Genomic DNA, 17580 nt, shown 5'->3' with positions numbered 1-17580 from the left:
TTAGATAACTGTTCATTTGACTCTTAAATATTCAACACTAAAAGTGGACGTCAGATATAACTTTGCTCTAAACATCTTCAAGTCAATTGGTTTCCACAGCTATGAGAAAACATCTAATGCTGAGCAATATGAACTGTGTGAGGCAGGCTGGAAACGTAGGTTGGGACCAGATTGTGCTGGAATACTCTCAGAAGTTTGACTTTATTCCATAAATAATGGGTAACCACTGAAGGCTTGCGAGTAGAAAGCATATAAAAAGGAGCACACGATGTATCGGTAGTTAATCCAGTTGCAGTTTACAGAGTGGAACTGAGGAAAAAGAGACCAGTGTGGGGAGAGTATTACAATACTTTTAAAGCCTGTACTAGGGTAATAGGTGTGAGAATCAAAAGGAAAGGACGCTAAACCATAGAGAGAGAACTGGTCTTCCTGATTGAATATGGGAGCTGAGGAAAAGTGGAGGATGGCTCTGAGATCTGGAGCGCAAGTGATTAAGAAGGACAATAGAAATGGCAGAAACAGAGAAGGTGTCAAGAGGGAGAGCTTGTGTAGGGGAAGATAAATTTGTTTTTAGACGTTTTGATTTTGAGATGATGGCAGAAGCGAAATGATCTAGCAGTTAGCTAAAGATAAAGGAATGAAGCTGAATACAGACTTAGAAGCGATCTAAATAAACAAGATTTCTTATGGAAATATATAATTTCACCTATGAAATCTTCTTACCAAAAAATGAACTTAAATCAGATCACACCTCTAGATCTAACTATAGTTGACTGGAAATTTGGTGGGGAGGGGAAACAAATGCCTTAAACAACACCATGGAGATGTGATCAGCAAAATCCAGAATATGGAGTATTACACAGGACAAGGGAGCTGGTGTTTTCAGTAAATAAATTGCAAGGGAAAAAAAGAGGGAAAGAGAATCTAAAGTTTAAAAGCAATTTAAAAAGTAACGTCAACAAGTGCAATTTGTGGACCTTATTTAGATTCTCATCTGAACAAACCAACTCTTTAAAAAATTTATGAGACAATTGAAGAAATTTGATCTGATTGGATGCCTGCTGATATTAAGGTTCTTTTTCATTTTTAGACATATTAATGTTTTTGTGGTTAAGCCTTTTTTTTAAAAAAAGAGTTCTTTTTTAAAAAATGCATACTGGAATATTTATAGATGAACTGATATGATTTTTGAGATTTGCTTCAACATAATCCAGAGGGGCTGGGGCATGAGGAATGGTGGGGTACAGATGAAACAACAGTGGCCATAAATGGATGGTTGCTGGGCTTGAGTGATGGTTCTGGGGCGAGGAAGGGTCATTACACAATTCTCTCTACCTTTGAGTATGTTTAAAATGTTACATAATAAATAGGTGAAATAAAGAAAGAAATAAAGGAGGGAGTTTACCCAATGAAAGTCAAACACTTTCTTGTGAAAGCAAATGTCTATAGACGGGTGAGCAGGTAGTGCAGAAGAGGATCCTTGGAAGGCCTCATGTTTAAGGTGAAATCAGGAAAAGAGGAACAGCAGGGAGAGTGGAAGCAGTATGCTCTGCTGGCAAAAAAGCACTGGTTTGGAATTCAACAAGCCTGGCTTTGAGTCCAGCTCTAATTCTTACTAGCTTTGTCGTTTTGAGCACATCATTTACCTCTGTAAGCCTACAAGCCTCGGTTTCCTCATCAGTAAAGTGGCGATAATAATTGCATCAGCCTCATAGAGTTAATACAAGGGTTAAGTGAAATAATGCATATAAAGCACCTTACATTCTGCCTGGCACAAAAGTGCTCATTAAACATTAGCTATTAGCACTGTTGTTTTATTATTGGTCAGAGTGGTCATAAAAGGTAAGAAAAGAACCAGAGCATGTAGCGTGACAGAAGGCAAGAGAAAAGTTTGATAAAAGGACAATGGTGTCACATGTCACATTATTATCAAGGAATCTGATGCCTTCACCAGATTAGGTAATTTGGAGGTCAATGACGATGTCAACATGTTAGTTTCATAAAGATGAGACGAGTGCAACCCGATGACCAGGATGAGCTAGGAGCGGTGGTAAAGCAATGGGAGCAGGGGATACTGTGCACTTCCTTATTTGGCAATGAAAGAAAGGACAGGGATAGAGCAGCAGAGACACAGGAGCCCTTTCTCAAAGTAAGGGAGCTCTCGCAAGTCTGCAGGGAGAGAGCAGGAAGCCATGGAGAGGGGGCGATGGGGGACGCAAGCCAGGAGGAGAGTGTCCTCAGCTGAGGAAGAGAGATGGAGGGCCAGCTCTGTGGTGAGGCTAGAGATTTGGGGAAGTTGATGCACAGTGGAATAGCTTTAGAGAATAAAAACAGGACAAAGCCACGACAGGAATCAGGGTTTCCGAGAACACTGGAAGGGATTGTGAAGGAGGAAAAATAAAGGGAGGAAAAATAACGGAAGGAAAAAAGATCAGATGGGGAAGGGAGAAGCACAGAGAAGTATGGGAAGGAGGGGAAAAGAGAGAATGGGTGAGTAAAGGCCTTGACATTTGGGCTCGTGGCTGAGGATGATAAGGATGACGAGGCTGGTTTAATCAGGAGCAAGTTGATGGGGTGCAGCCTGGGGTCCTGAGCAGGCAGCACCTGCACTCTGTGCTGTTGCAGAGGTTGTTCTGCAGCCTGGATGACACCTCCTCTCGGTGATCAGAGAAGGGCATCGACTGACACCCGGTGCTGAATCTGCATCCCCAGTGGCCCGTGGTGGAATAGAGACCTCCAGCTTCCCGGGGTGGAACTGCAGGTGCTAGATGAAGGGAAGAGATATGACCACTCCCCAGAGAGCCAGGGAAAAACACAGGACAAACCAAACCCAGCCAGCGAGTCTCAAGGGTTGTCACACTAGAAGTACACAAATGTCAAATCCTTCTTTGCCATTACTGAGCCCTTCACCCTGCTTGCACCTCCACCTCCACTGCCCATCACCTCATCTCTGAGCCTCATCCTAAGGACTAGTTATTTCTTACATTATCTGATAATAGGAAAAAACCTGGAAATTTAGTGACTTGCTTGGTATAAAAACTCCTGAGTCTAAATGTCATAACATTCTGACAAAGGGGATTAAGAGTTGGGAAGAATACACGTGAAATCTAGATTCATCTGGATTATGGTGGTGACACATATATATCTCTTTTTCAACTTAGCTATGGCCTGCCTTCTTTTTGTTCCCCAGTATTCATTGCTCCTCTTCTTTGACATTAATAGAATCTTTCCCTGGGTATGTGGCTGCTCTGAAGAAAGACTGTGTGTCTCAGCCTCGCTCGCAGACGGGTGTGATTAAGTCAGCCCCACAGTACGTGAGCAAAAACGCTGGATGTGAGCTTCTGAGGAACTTCCAGAAAGACAGTTCGTGCTTGCCCTTTACCCTTTCTTCCTCCCTCCACCCTGTTGCCTGGAATTCAAGTCTAGCTTTCATCTTAGGCCACAAAGACGGTAGCACAGCTTCGAGATGGGGAAGTGAAGCTGAAAGAGAATTGATCCCTGAAGATTTGGAGTGAGACACACTTTAGCCCAACACTGTCTGTCCTTGAACTTGCACAAGATTGGGATAAAACTTCGGGTTTCTTTATGCCAATGCCATTTGAAGATTTTCTGTTATGTGCAGCCAAACCTAATCCTAATTGATGTACAAAGTAGTAAAATTAACTAGCTGTTGGTAAAAACAAAAAAGAGAGAAGATAAAAGGCAATGACTTGATGTTTATAAGAATATAATAAAATCACAGAAGTAAAATTGTAAGCCAAATTATCATCAATTAGACCAAATCTATAACAATGTATTCTTAAAAGTAAATTCAGCGACTTATTGAACCTATTTTGCTGCATCAGGCCTTGTATCAGACTCTGAGGATGCCATGAGGAGTAAGCCACAGCCCCTGCTCTCATGAATCTCACATCTGGGGAAATTGTAAGACAATTAGTAGGAATCTCACATCTGGGGAAATTGTAAGACAATTAGTAGGAAGAAGCAGAGGGTGCTACGGGCACACGTCCCCTCCTCCTGCAGGCTGAGGTAGGGACCAGGGAATACTTTCTCAGAGAGGAGGTCCCAGCTGAGACCTGAATCACAAATAGGAGTTTGTCAGAAAAAGAAGAGGAGAGAAGCAGCATGCCAGGCAGTGGGATCTGCTGGTGCAGAAACTTGGAACAGAGAAGCATAGTCCTTTTGGAGGGCTGCAAGAAAGACAATTAGAAACAAGGTTTGTTCAAGCAGAACTATGCTGGAACACGACAAACCGGTGTGCTATTATTACATGGCATTCGTAGCAGCCTAAAGCGATAGGGAATAAGGCTTAAAGGAAGTGAAGTTTTAAAGAACATAAGAGGAAGTGACCACTAGACTTACAGAAAAGGACTGCTAACTTCACTTTGGGTTTAGTCTGGGTTGCAGACAATAAGACATGTGCAGGGGCGCCAGCGCACACAACTGTGTGACCACTTTATAGCGTTTAGGAGCAAAAAGAGGCTGGACAGAGAAGGGAGGAGTAAATGGTGGGGAAGCAGGACAGGGCAGGTCCTAGGGAGAGGCTGAAGGAATGGGGTCCCTGTGAGGCTGGAGAGCAGGTGTAACAAAATCAGAGTCATGGGGAAGGCTGGAAGCTGTGGGTATAGGCTGCACATGGATGCACCTCAGAAGTGGGGCAGTTCCAGGCACTCTCCCTAGGGAACGTGGGAGAGCAAGACATAGGGTTGGAACGACAGCTCCAGAGGGGCAGCAGAGGGCCATAGCAGAGAGTTTTGCTTGAGAAAAGCTGGGGGCATGCAGATAGCAGACCAGGTCCTGGAGGGTGTATGTGGAGGGAGAACGAGGAGCATTCTCTGCAGAGGACCATGGAGGGCATCCTGTCACACAGGGAGACACTGAGGATGAGTCATAACTCAAACAGCTGCACAGAAAAGTCAGGTAAAGCAAGGCATTAGGCAGACCACACAAAACAGGTCTTCAGCCAGGGTTCCCACAGTGGACTTTCAGGTTTGTTTGCGTAAAATATTTTTTGTGGTAAAATATATATAATATAAAATGTACTATTTTAACCATTTTTAAGTGTACAGTTTAGTGACATTAATTATATTTACATTGTTGTGCAACTATCACCATTGTCCATCTCCAGAACTTTTTCATCATCCCATGCTAAAACTCTGTCCCCATTAAACACTAACTCCCCATTCCCTCGCCCCCTGAGCCCCGGCAACCTCTGCTCCACTTTCTGTCTCTGCGAATTTGACTACTTGATGTACCTCATATACGTGGGATCATGCAGTATTTGTCCTTTTGTGTCTGGCTTATTTCACTTAGCACAATGTTTTCAAAGTTCATCTATGTTGTAGCACATGTCAGAATTTCTCCTTTTCAAGGCTGAATAATATTCCATTGTATGTCTATACCACATTTTGTGTATTCACTCCATGTATTCATTCCATGGACATTTGGGTGGTTTCCACCTTTTGGGAGCTGCCCTGTTTTTTATCACCTGTGGTGGAGGCTTCATTACCCCAGAAAGAGTTGGGAGAGAAGTTAGCAGGCAAAGGGAGAAACTCAGAGCAAAATAGAAATGTAATCCACCCTCTTCTTTTACAAGTGTGAAAATGGAAGTCTGTAGAAGGTCTGAATGGCTCAGTTCACAAAGAACTCAAGTCTACTAACCTTTGGAGGGTTTTTCCTTCTAGTACCATGTTCCTCACCAGGCTAGTCTGAATTCAACTGAATTCCACAACACACAAGGAATATGGGTAGGGCCAGACGAAGAGCTCCTGGAAGCCTGAGAGCAGAGGCTGGAATCCCATGGCATGATGCCACACGGACCCCGAAATGGAGCTGGAGAGACTGTTTCCAGGCAAAACTGTGTAAGCGTTTGTGGGTCCTTCCTCACGGAGTCATTGATCCTTTCTCCCTTTCTCCCTTTGCTGTTCACATTCTCTTCTCTTATGTATCCATCTTGCTCCCTTTCTTCATCTCAGCAGGATAAGAACAGTCTCTGCTGAGCAGGTAAAAAGATTATTCAGGTCTTAGCTTAAAGTACCACATTACACCCCCTCCAGGGAGATTTATATATTAAGGGGCAACTTTAGAAAATTGAAAACTTTAGGACCTCAGAGAATGAGACTCTAATGGTAGAATGGCAGAGGGTGGGGTGATGTTCAGGCAGGAGTCACCTCCTCTGCTTGCTGGTGGGGTTTGTTAGAAGGCTGCAAACAGAGGCAGCTGGGGAATTGCCCCCCTGCCCCCTGTCCCCCATCCCCCAAGCTCTCCTCCTCTTGCAGACTGAAGGCTTGCTCACAAACGTATTAGGGCTTTGTGTTTTTTTCTTTCTCAGAACTCGATTTTAGCTTCCTTGAGAGAAAATGCATCTTGTATTTATTTTACCATCCATACAGCGTGCACCAAAGCTTTCTGCACGTAATACAGTTCTCAGTCAAACCTGGGAGGGTGAAAAGCTGCTGGCCAAATACTTCAAACTTGGGTGAAGGAGTCAAGGATGATAGAAGTGCTTTTGTTGCTACTTTGCTACTTTATCCTTCAGATTTATCCTTGGTCAATAATAACAAACAAATATTGTCATTGAAGAATATCTTCAACTCTCAACCTTCGACAGTGAGCACTGAACAAGATATCCTTCATGAAATATTTGCCTTATTTTTCTATATCCACTTTTATTAGTTTTATACGCACACAAATATCACCTTGCTCTTGTATAACACGTAGAGCATAACAAAATCTAGACTATCCCAGAATCCTCTGTAAACTTACTACAATGATTATTTTTTATAGAGAGTGCATTTACTGTCTCTAACATCAGCTATTACCTATGAACAAAAGCAAGTCCATATGAATCCCCCTTAGGGAATCAGAATATGAAAACGTAATAACTATGAAGAAGGAAATAACTTCTTAGATTTTTTTTCATACTGCTTATATTTTATATGCATATTATTTATATATATAGATATTATTTTTATGATTTCCATGAAAACCAAATGTCTCCAAGTCCAAAGCAGAATGTGTGGAAGAGTACTGATAACTATTCTTTGTCCAACACTTTAAGGTCGGCAGTATATACATTATCCTCATTTGATGCTCACTTCAGCACTGCGAGGTGGTTAAGATGGCAAATAGTGGACCAATTCATAAATGTGGAAACGTAGTCTCAGATATAACTTGGAGAAGGTATAAACCTAGCTGATTTAGACATGAGTCTTTTAATTCTAAATCTCACCCTCTTTCCACTCTACAATGTGCTCGTCATCACTATCTGCATATCTCTACTAGACTGGCAGTTTATTTTCAATGCCCAATTAACCCGAAATCTCTGCTAAAACCAACAAATGTAGCAAACGGCAATCTTAGATCTCATCTTAAATGTGTGTTTCTTTCAAGTGGCCACCTAAACGGGTTTAATTAAGGCTGAAATGTATTTCATTGTAGACATACTCTTAAAATCAACTATTTAAAAAAATGTTTACTAAAACTTTTTGAAAAATCCTTTACCACTCCATAAACTTTGGAAATAAGATTTTGAAAAAGCTTTAAAAACTGAAATACAGTTAGCTAAAATGTAAGTAAAGTGTACAATAGGACTTTATCCTAATCACAGTCCCTAAAATATTTTCTAAACTCGAAATTATCCAAGCCTACATACACAAGAGGAACCATTTCTCCAGCATTTATTTTTCCCTTATCATTTGTTTATAATAATGATTTGGCAGGTCCTGTAAACAGATGTGATACACACTGGGAGAATACTTCTCTGTAGAAACAGTAAGTAATTATAATGCATATATTTTGCTTTAAATACTTTAAACACATTACTTGCTTTTACTTTTATATAATCTCATCTAGCTTTTGCTTATTTTGCTAGATAAACAAACTTTCCCTCCCTTCTTTTCAAAAATTTTTATTTCTTACTAAATTCTACTCCCTTCCACCAAAGTGTAACAAAGTCAACACACTGGTTGTACAGTAATGAGAAAACCAACAAGGATCTCCTTCAGAGTGAGGCTGAAGGGAAACAATTTGTAGTAGTTAAGATTTATTCCCCTATCCTCCCCTCTAAATATTACATCTCTCAACAAAGAATTCTTGTTTAACTTTATTGGAAAGAGTGGTGTTTAGAAATGCTACAGATCTAAATGTACATATGTTAGGACTGCTAGCCGTGAGTGACCACAAGGAAAATGAGAATTTCAATTTGTTACACTGACATCTCATGTAAACAAAGAATAACATTAAGAAAAACAAAAGAAAAATATCAAGAGTACCAGGATTTTTTCAAAGTCCGTAACAGAGCAATTTCTTAACATATTGATAATTGCCACCCTAAAAATTAATAATAATAAACAAGGAATCGGAACTCTTGGCTTAATACTCTTTCCTTCCACTCTTTCCCTCAGTCGTTATTGGGGCATTAGTTTCAGCTCAGTTTTAAAGTTTGAGAGTCTGAGCTTAAAATGCACATTTCTGCCCATTTGCATTGAACAGCCAGCCACTGTTCCAGAATTTCGCTTCACAAACCACACACACTATTTCTGCTAAAAAGAGATTTATAGTTAATTGTGACAAAAACACCAGATTGGTTTAAGTAAAATTTATTTTATAAATATATATTTAAAATACGTTATTCTTATAGAGAAATGTAACTAAGAGAGGAGGAATACAAAACTGAAAAGTACAGCAATACATAAAATGACTCTCAGTAGACATCTAAGGCTACTTGTTATTTTTGGCTTCCTGCACCCAGGAATGTGTATTCTAAAAGGGGGTTATTGGGCTCCAACCAATATCGTCAGGACCATCGTGGGAACTGGGAACAAGGGTGAGCAGGATGCAGTCCCTGCTTCCTCCGAAGGCGTGGGATGTAACACCCAGGCAGGATGACAGGCGACCGCGGTGCATGGCTAGGGTGCATTGTAGAGGAAGGAATGCAATGGGCGCCCCTCATCCCCACTTTGGAGAGAGAGGCGAGGGAAAGGAAGGAAGTCACCTCTCAGGAAAGGAGACAGGGCAGTGTTGCAGAAGTTAGAGGATTCGGCACGTTTAGAGAAGTGAAAGCAATCAGGTAGACTGGAACTCAGGGAGGAGTGGCCCGTGGTACAAGACCCAGCTGGAGACGTAAACGGAAACAGGATTAGCAGGGCTTTATAAAGCAAAATTAAAGAGAGAGGATTTTATCTTGAGGGCAACAGAGATCCCCTAAAAGATTTTAAACGGGAGTAACATGATCGGATTTACTTTAAAATAATCTATCTGGTTGCAATGTCGAGATGGGGGAGGGGCAAAACCCAAGGCCGAGAGACCAGTGAGCAGGTAACCGCGTTAATCCAGGTGGAAGACGCTGGTGGCCTGCACTCGGGTAGTCAGAGAGTGGCAGGAGCGACAACAGACAAGAAGTGTGGAAGTAAAATTGATCCTGGGCTTAATGACTGGAGGATGGGGTGGGAGGCTGATGGCTAAGTGTAGTGATGCAGTTACTGAGAGGGGAAACCCGGGAAGTTTGGAGGGAAGGTGCAGAGTTCCGTTTAAGACACACAAATTATGAGATTTCTGTGGCATTCAAGTTAAATATGCCTGGACCTCAGGGCAGGGTGGTCTGGAAAGCAGGATGACGCTCTGCGAGTGGTCGAGACCATCCAGAGCGTGCACAGAGGAGAAGGCGGCCCAGGACACTTCCCCAGGGAACCCTACCCATATGGCGAGACAATGCTTATATTCCACTTTTCTTCAAATATCCATTGAATCACAAAACATGCTGCGAGGTAGGTAGGGGAATTCATTGATCTAATTTTGCAGGTGGGGAAAATGAGACTTTGGGGGTTGTTCATGATCACCTGGCAGTGAATCTTGAGCTCGTCTCCCAGCCAATACACCCCCTACTCCCTACAAATTAACTCAATATATCCGATAGCTGAAACATATATTTGGTAGAGCACAGAAATGGATTTCGCTTTTTAAATGCCTTTTGTTCCTCTTTCTCCAAGCCTCACGAAAAATTTTAAGTGATCAACTTTCAATTTTAATACATATCACCAGACATTAAAAATACGTAACCACTCTCCTTTAAAGAAAAAACAAAACCACTTGGACAGACGAAAATCTTAGAATAAATCTCTACCAGTAAGCATAGAACTTCTTTAAGTTCTCTGTGCTGCATAAATTAACCTTGACAGATTCTGGCTTTACGCTCATTAACTCGGCCTGTCCGTCCCTGGTTTTCCGATCTCCAGGACTCGCCTGCTCGCCCCTGCCGGCCCTCCCCCTCCTCCGCCTCCTCCCCGCCCCCCTCCGGCCGCACCACCTGCTCCCGGCGCCTCCCCCCTCCTCCCGCCTGCCCGCCCGCGCCGGTTCTCACGCGCGGCCCGCGCCCCTCCCCGCCGCTCCCGCCCCTTTCACTTCCGCGGAGCTTCAGAGTCGGGGCCGGTCCGCCTCGCGCCCAGCTGCCCAGCCCCTCGGGCACCCCAGCTTTTCCCCGCCCGCCTCCCCCCGCCTCCCCCCGCCGCGCCCCCAACGAAGTTCTCCCTCCCGCACCGCCCCCCGCGAGGACTTTAGGGGCGGTCCCAGGCCGGCTAGCGCTGATTGGCTGCCTCCTCGGCGCCCCGCCCCTGTGCACGCGCAGGAGGCGGGGCGGGCCCGAGGCGGGCGCGCGCGGCGCGGTCCCGCGGGCGGAGCGTCCGTGACCCGCGTGCCAGCCTCGGCGTCCCGGCCCGGGCGTCCGCGAGGTGGGGGCAGGCGGCGGCTGGGCGCCCCCAGGCTGAGGGGTCGCGTGCCGCCGAGGGCCCCCTCTTGCCACGGCCTCGGCGGCGCTCCCCAGCCGCGGCCAGCTGGGCGTCCCGCGAGGACTGGGAGCTGCCCGAGGGGCCGTCGTCGTCGCCAGCCCGGTAGCCCGGATGTCGCTGCCCCCCGCGGCGGGGCCGCCGACGCGCTTCTCGGCCCCGGGAGGAGGCTCGTCTTAAAGGGACAGCGCCCCGTTCGAGGCAGAGGGGGCGCTGCGTCCTGCCCTCCTTGCGCGACCCCTGCCCCGAGGGGCCGCTGCGCCGCCGCCCCGAGCCCCCTCTTCAGGGCCGGGCGTCATCGGAGCGCGGCGCGCCCTCCCCCGGATGGCCGCAGATGGCCGCCCAGAGGCCAGGTTTTCCTCTGGCCCGAGCCGTGGCCGGTGGCGCCGCGCGGGGCCTGGAGGCGCCGGCCTGTGATTGGCCGAGGCCGCCGTGAATGCAGGACATTGTCTGGTCGCGGCCGTCTCTGTCCCTGCCCGCCACCCTCGCACGGATCAAAATGGGTGCGGAGCGAGGGCCCGGGCCCGCCCGCTCCCCCGGCCCGGGGGTCTTGTCCACGGTGGGCACACCGCGGTGGGAGAGCGTAACTTTTACAGATCACGGATGCTGAGAAGGGCATAAAGGTGCAGTTTCAAAATACGAAATCATTCTCAACGAGGAAGTGAAATCATTGTGTTTGACATAAAGGTTTCCTCTGAGATGAGAAATATTTTAAAGTAATTGAAAAAGGCCAACTGTTATAAACACGGCTTACCTTTTGTCTTCAAGATTTCTTTAATTAGGATCTATGATTGTTCGTTTGAATATCCTTTATGAAATTTTAAGTAAAATAACGTCCTAGACAGTCCAGCCCCTCTGGTCTTAGTTTCCATGTGTGTAAAAGGAGGACGCTGGACTGGAGAGCTGTCCAAGTTTGCTTCCATTGTTAAATTCACTCTGATTCTGATTCTAGACTTAAAATCCTAATATATCCTATATCGGATCGTGTCTCAAGGCCCTGGAATAGATGAGACTTTTTAAAGAGCCCTTGAGGAGATTATAGATCTCCTCAGATTGTCTTTGCAAATATGTGGGAGTTGAGTAGAGTTGTGATCTTGTATAATTTTGGAGTAAAGGAAAATGAGAGCAGTAGAGAAATCTAAGATCAATCAGTAATTAGTCAATGTGGAGAGGAGGGTTTTCTTTCATCCTAAAGAAGTTTTCCAGGTAGTGGAATATTATAATAAAGAATAGCCATCTTTCCTATTTTGTTCCCAGTATCAAAGGGGTAGGAAGATGGCAAAGGAGAGAAGACGCGTATGAAATAAGAGATATACAAATGCAAATATTGGGAGCGTTTTGAATAAAATAAAGTTGGCATTTGCTTTTTAAAAAATTGGGTAGGAGAAAGTATTGTGGAGTTAAAAGCAGACTTGTGTTGCTATAGGTAATATTTTGTGGCTTCAGTTTCATGCCCTCTTCAAAATTAAAAAAAAAAATCAGTGATTTCATTTAATTGAGCAATCAACAAGAATTAGAGACTTGGAAATGACAAATAAATGAAGGAAGGAAAGCATCCAGAAAAGAAGATAAATTTAATGGACATGATTCATTGCAAGAGACATGACCTCACTCCTTATTAGAGGGATTTCCACTAAACCAGATTTGATGTTAAATAAATTTATCTTACAGACTTTCCTCAAAATTATACTAATTTGATATGTCCTTTTGGTAGGGGGGTATGAAAAAGGGAAGGGATACAAGGAAAATTTTAAAACATTGTTGCAGCTTCCTCAAATGACGGTGGTTCCAGGCTCCTCGTCTTCGCCCAGCATAATATAGGAGTAAAAAGCAGAAGTCATCAGCAGACAGGTTCCAGCTGTCTCTGGAAGGGAAACGTGCATAGTTGTGTGGATGTCTGTGAGTGAAGCAAATTTAGTTTTGATTATTTAAACTTTTAGCGTTTAAATTGTTGATTTTTACCGTTCAACGGATTTTACTTAAAAGTTATTGAATAAATGATTAAAACTTAGAGATTAAGCTGAGGGAACTAAAAGTGTTATTGATAGTAAATATGAGCAGCAGGTGATCTAATATAGTCTATAAGGTAGGAAATGTCTTGCCAGGGAAGTTTGAGACTTTTCCAGCAAGTCTTTTCCTTAGGAGTTTTGCGTTGGTATTCAGTATACTATAACTATAGATTAATCTATACAGAGTAATGGAACTGTATTAATAAATTGCTGTGTATTAATCTGTATAGAGTTATGGAACTCTCGGTATATGCCAAATATCGTTCTCAGTATCTTCTAGAGTCACAAGTATCCGAGGGAGCAGGCACAATTTTCATCCCCATTTTAAAGTCAGATGCTGAAGCTCTAAAGGTTAGGTAGCTTGCTCAAGGTCAGGCAGTTGATGGGTGTAAAGCTGGGAATCAGGCCTTTAATTCTGTCTGACTCTGTTCAAAGCCATGTTTCTGTGTTTTTTGTTTTCTTTTTAAGATTTTATTTTTTTCCTTTTTCTCCCCAAAGCCCCCCGGTACATAGCTGTATATTCTTCATTGTGGGTCCTTCTAGTTGTGGCATGTGGGACGCTGCCTCAGCGTGGCCTGACGAGCAGTGGCCATGTCCACACCCAGGATTCGAACCAACGAAACACTGGGCCGCCTGCAGCGGAGCGTGCGAACTTAACCACTCGGCCACGGGGCCAGCCCTGTGTCTGTGTTCTTGATCACTCACTAAGCAGACTTACTTATTTCTATGGATGTGATTATTAATCCATTTTTGATCGGATCTTTTCGACAGTTGCAAATTTACATATTTTTGCATTCGCCCTTTCATTCATTTCCATTTCAGGTGGCCATGTGGATATGAGGTTGCTGTCTGTGTTTATTTTGCTACAGAAAGTCAAGCGTGCCTATAATTTTTTAACAGAAACACTCCCTTAAATTTACATTTTCTGTTCTCTTTTAAACAGACATGCACACGGACAGGAGCGCCGCGTGGGTCCTCTGGCCCTCCGCTCTTCCGTCTTTTCTCTTTCCCTCTTTGTCTTCTTTCAGACACATTGCTGCATAGGACTTTTATAATACCTGCTGGCCGTGTTTGCTACATCTATTCAGTGTCAGTCCCAGAAGAGGTGCTGGCGTACTCAGTCATTCAGTTATTGGCTGAAGGCTTACAAGACCCGGTCCATCAGAAGATCGAGAAGGGAGGAGGGACCAAGAATGCAAGACAGGAATTTTGGGGATTCAGTAGCATAAAGCTGAGACAAAGGACTGTGCCCTTCACACGTTTTTTTTGCTTTTCTTCTTCAGTCTGTACCTTCGGCTGAGAAGCGGCGTACCCTTAATGACGATCAAGGGTAAAGGTTGCTGCCCTCATATTGACCTTGGTCCCTTTAGCCATTGTTTCTGTAGTTGGTGGCCCTTATCATGCTCATCTGTAGTTCTGCCAGAGAGGGGCAAGAGGGCAGTCAGTCTCAAATCCATCCCTGTCATTGCTGGTTCGCAGTGCCAGAATCAGGAGGGTTAAGAAATTAGAAATAAAATTATTCTGAAGAGGATCATTTGTGACTCATTAATCCATGTGATTTCTGATGCTCATTATCACTGAAAATTGAGTTGGCTAAGTCTGTTTAACTTTTGTGATTAAGGATCAGCGTTAGGATTTGATGTTCTGGGGGCTGAGAGAGATAAAAGGATTGTGTTCGGCCATCCTCCCACTCCCACCCACACCCGCCGCTAGCACTGAGCGCTCTGTCCTTGGCCAACAAGTGGTTCTCCATCGCGTGAAACACTGGCAGGGAAGCCCCCAGAGCAGCGTGGAGGACAGGACAGCATCTGGCAAGCCTGACTCAGTCCCACTGCCATCAGTGGGTGACAGCCCTGGCTGCGCGGTGTCTCAACACCCGAGGGGCCCAGAGAGGCAGGCCCGACTAAAGAGAACTACATGGCCTCTTGTTAACCAGTGGTTGTCTTTTTATTTTGTTTTACCAAGTTCCATAATAGAGCTTTTACCATCTAATATTTCTCAAATCCAAATATTAAAAGATTTTACAAATGTGTAAAAATACTTTAATGATAAGCACCTACTCTTGTTTGTCTTTGTACTCAAAAGGTGGCCACCTCTCCTCCTTGGCTCCAGCAGGCCACCAGATTCTGGTAATGCCATCTTCCCTCTAACCCTCAGCCCCGCAGTGGTGGTGGCTTCCCACGCTGGCTGGTCCTCGGATGCCTTATTTTGTTGATTCCTTTCACTTTGCCTACGCTTCTTAAAAGTCTTTTTGAAAAGCCCAGGTGAATGTGCCTCTCCTTTCCTCCTCTGTGGCACCTGCCTCAGACACCCATCCTGATCTGGCCCCCACCCACACCTCCAGGTCAGGCTGTGGCCTTTCCATTCTGCCTCCTTGTTCTCTCATGCAGCAGACTCCTCCCTTCCCCCTCGTACACTTTGACCCTTGAGGATGCTGTCCTTTCTGTCAAGAAGACTGCATGAAGACTTCCCCGGGCTCCTTCCACATGGGCTGCCTCGTTTATTGCATTTACCACATTGTATTTGAATTGCTGCTTTGCTTTCTCAAACCAGAAGTTCCTTGAGGTCAAAGGTCATGTCTTATTCGGCTGTACGTCTTGGTGCTTAGCACAGTGCCTCACACATGGGAAAACATCACGAAATAATAGCTAAATAATAATTGAAAATAAGTTTTATTTCCTCTATTGATTCTTTTTCTAGATCAACTTTCTAGATTTTGTTTGTTTGTTTGTTTTGGTGAGGAAGATTGACCCTGAGCCAACACCTGTTGCCAACTTCCTCTTTTTTTTTTTTCCTTCTCCCCAAAGCCCCAGTACATAGTTGCACATTCTAGTTGTAAGTCATTCTAGTTCTTCTATTTGGGGCACCAACACAGCATGGTTTGATGAGTGGTGCTAGGTCTGTGCCCAGGACTTGAACCAGTGAACCTCAGGCCCCTGAAGAAGAGCGTGTGAATTTAATCCCTCAGCCCCCGGCTGACCCCCAACTTTCTAGTTTTTCAAAATTTAATCAGTTCCAAATTGAAGTTTCATTTATCCCCATCTTGTCAGTATTTACACAGATAAAATTATATCATTTAATTAATATTTACATGATAGCATGCTTTTACCACACTGTATACAACAGATATGCTCTCAAAAATTGAGTAATATTTCTAATTCAAGTGCTTAAAATTTGAGTTAATTTGATGTCTTTTGATGTCTTTATTTGTGGTGAAGCTTTTTTTTTTTGTATAGCAAATAGTCATTCTTTAGGTTATTTCGGAAATACTACTTTTCTTTCATCAGATTTGTCTTAAGGAAAGTAATTCTATGTTGTACTCTACTATATTATAAGTAGATTTAACCAAGAAGTATCATTTTACTGTCTTTTGCCTGTAAATATAAAAATAAAGACAACGATGTAACAGTTGTATTTTTGTTCAAGGCGACTCCGCTGTCCGTGTCTTCACCGGTCAGAGAAGGGAGAACAGGCTTCTCCGGGCCCTCCCTTGTGTTTCTCGAGCTCTAGCAGAGACGTTTTCTGTAATTGGTTTTCCACATTTGCCAAGAGTCTGTTTCCTCTTACCATTCAACATGTTTAACAGAAGTCTTGTAATAGTTCCAAAAATAATAAAACCAGTCCCAAGCATAAAAGTGATACATACACAACACATTGCTTTCTTGTTGTGGCTTTGGTTTCATTAAGTTCTTTTTCATAATTTTTAGTGTCAAATCATGTGGTAGAAATAAAAAGGTTTTCTTCAAAGTAATAAAACCCACTGAAGAAATGCAATCGATGGCTTGCACAGCGAGCCTTATCTGCACAGAGGCCGTCCCAGGACAGTGTGGCCATCTCCGCGGCCAGCACTCCTCACTAGTGATGTAAGTGGGAGGTTATGGTTGAATTTAATGCTGTGTCCTCAGAGGGAACAAAAGCTTATTCGAGGTACATGCTTCTCATGTATCGGCAAGGCTGTTCTTGATCTGAGGAAATCCATTTCTCACATTGTCAAAGGTTAACATAAAAAAGCAACGTTAGCTTATGTTTTATCCTACCCCACCATCACTCCTAAGAAGGCGTTAAAGGGTCCCAACAATAAATTTCTCTGCTTTAATAATTAGATGTTTGACAAGTGAAAAAAAATTCAGACTTCCCTTTAAATTATTACTTAATTTAAATATTATGATTGTTCTTATTAAAGTCTCCCTAAATGTTGAGAGCACCCGGACTTAGGAAGAGCTTTAAAATCCCAGAGAGAAGTCAGAGGCACTGAGAAGCAGGTGACTGTGGAGCTGATGACAAAAGTTCCATGATTTCACGCAAGGCATTTTAACTGTTTCTTCATCAGGAAACTGGAAACCAGAAGATAAGACCTTGGCAGTAAAAAATAAATACCCTGGAGAAGGGCTGTAATCCCTGCGTCACTGGGAAAGCGACCATCCCAGAGCTGGCCAGGGTCTAGGCCCTGTTTCACACCCCAGGCTTGGAAAGCCAGTTTCCTCCTTTTGCCGAATCTGGCCCTCGTTCTCTTCTAAAAGAGCCGCCTGTTTCCGCAGGACCTGGATGGGCTGTGAACCAATAGCCTCGCTGCTCCTAGTGTGTCTGAGGTCCAGCAGCAGCCAGGTGTCCAAAGGCCGTATTGGAAATGCAGATGCTCAGGCTGTACCTGGACCTCTGGAATCTGATCTGCATCTTAACAAGGTCCTCAGGCACCGTGGGCTCACATGGCATGAGAAGCCTGGCTTAGAACGTCCAGATTAAGATGCAGCAGGAGCGCCCACAGCAGCTGAAGTGGGAACCGCCTTGTG

The sequence above is a fragment of the Equus quagga genome, chromosome 16, assembly GCF_021613505.1.
Source record: "Equus quagga isolate Etosha38 chromosome 16, UCLA_HA_Equagga_1.0, whole genome shotgun sequence".
In the NCBI taxonomy this organism is placed as follows: Eukaryota; Metazoa; Chordata; class Mammalia; order Perissodactyla; family Equidae; genus Equus; species Equus quagga.
Note: the sequence above shows the minus strand (reverse complement) of the source record.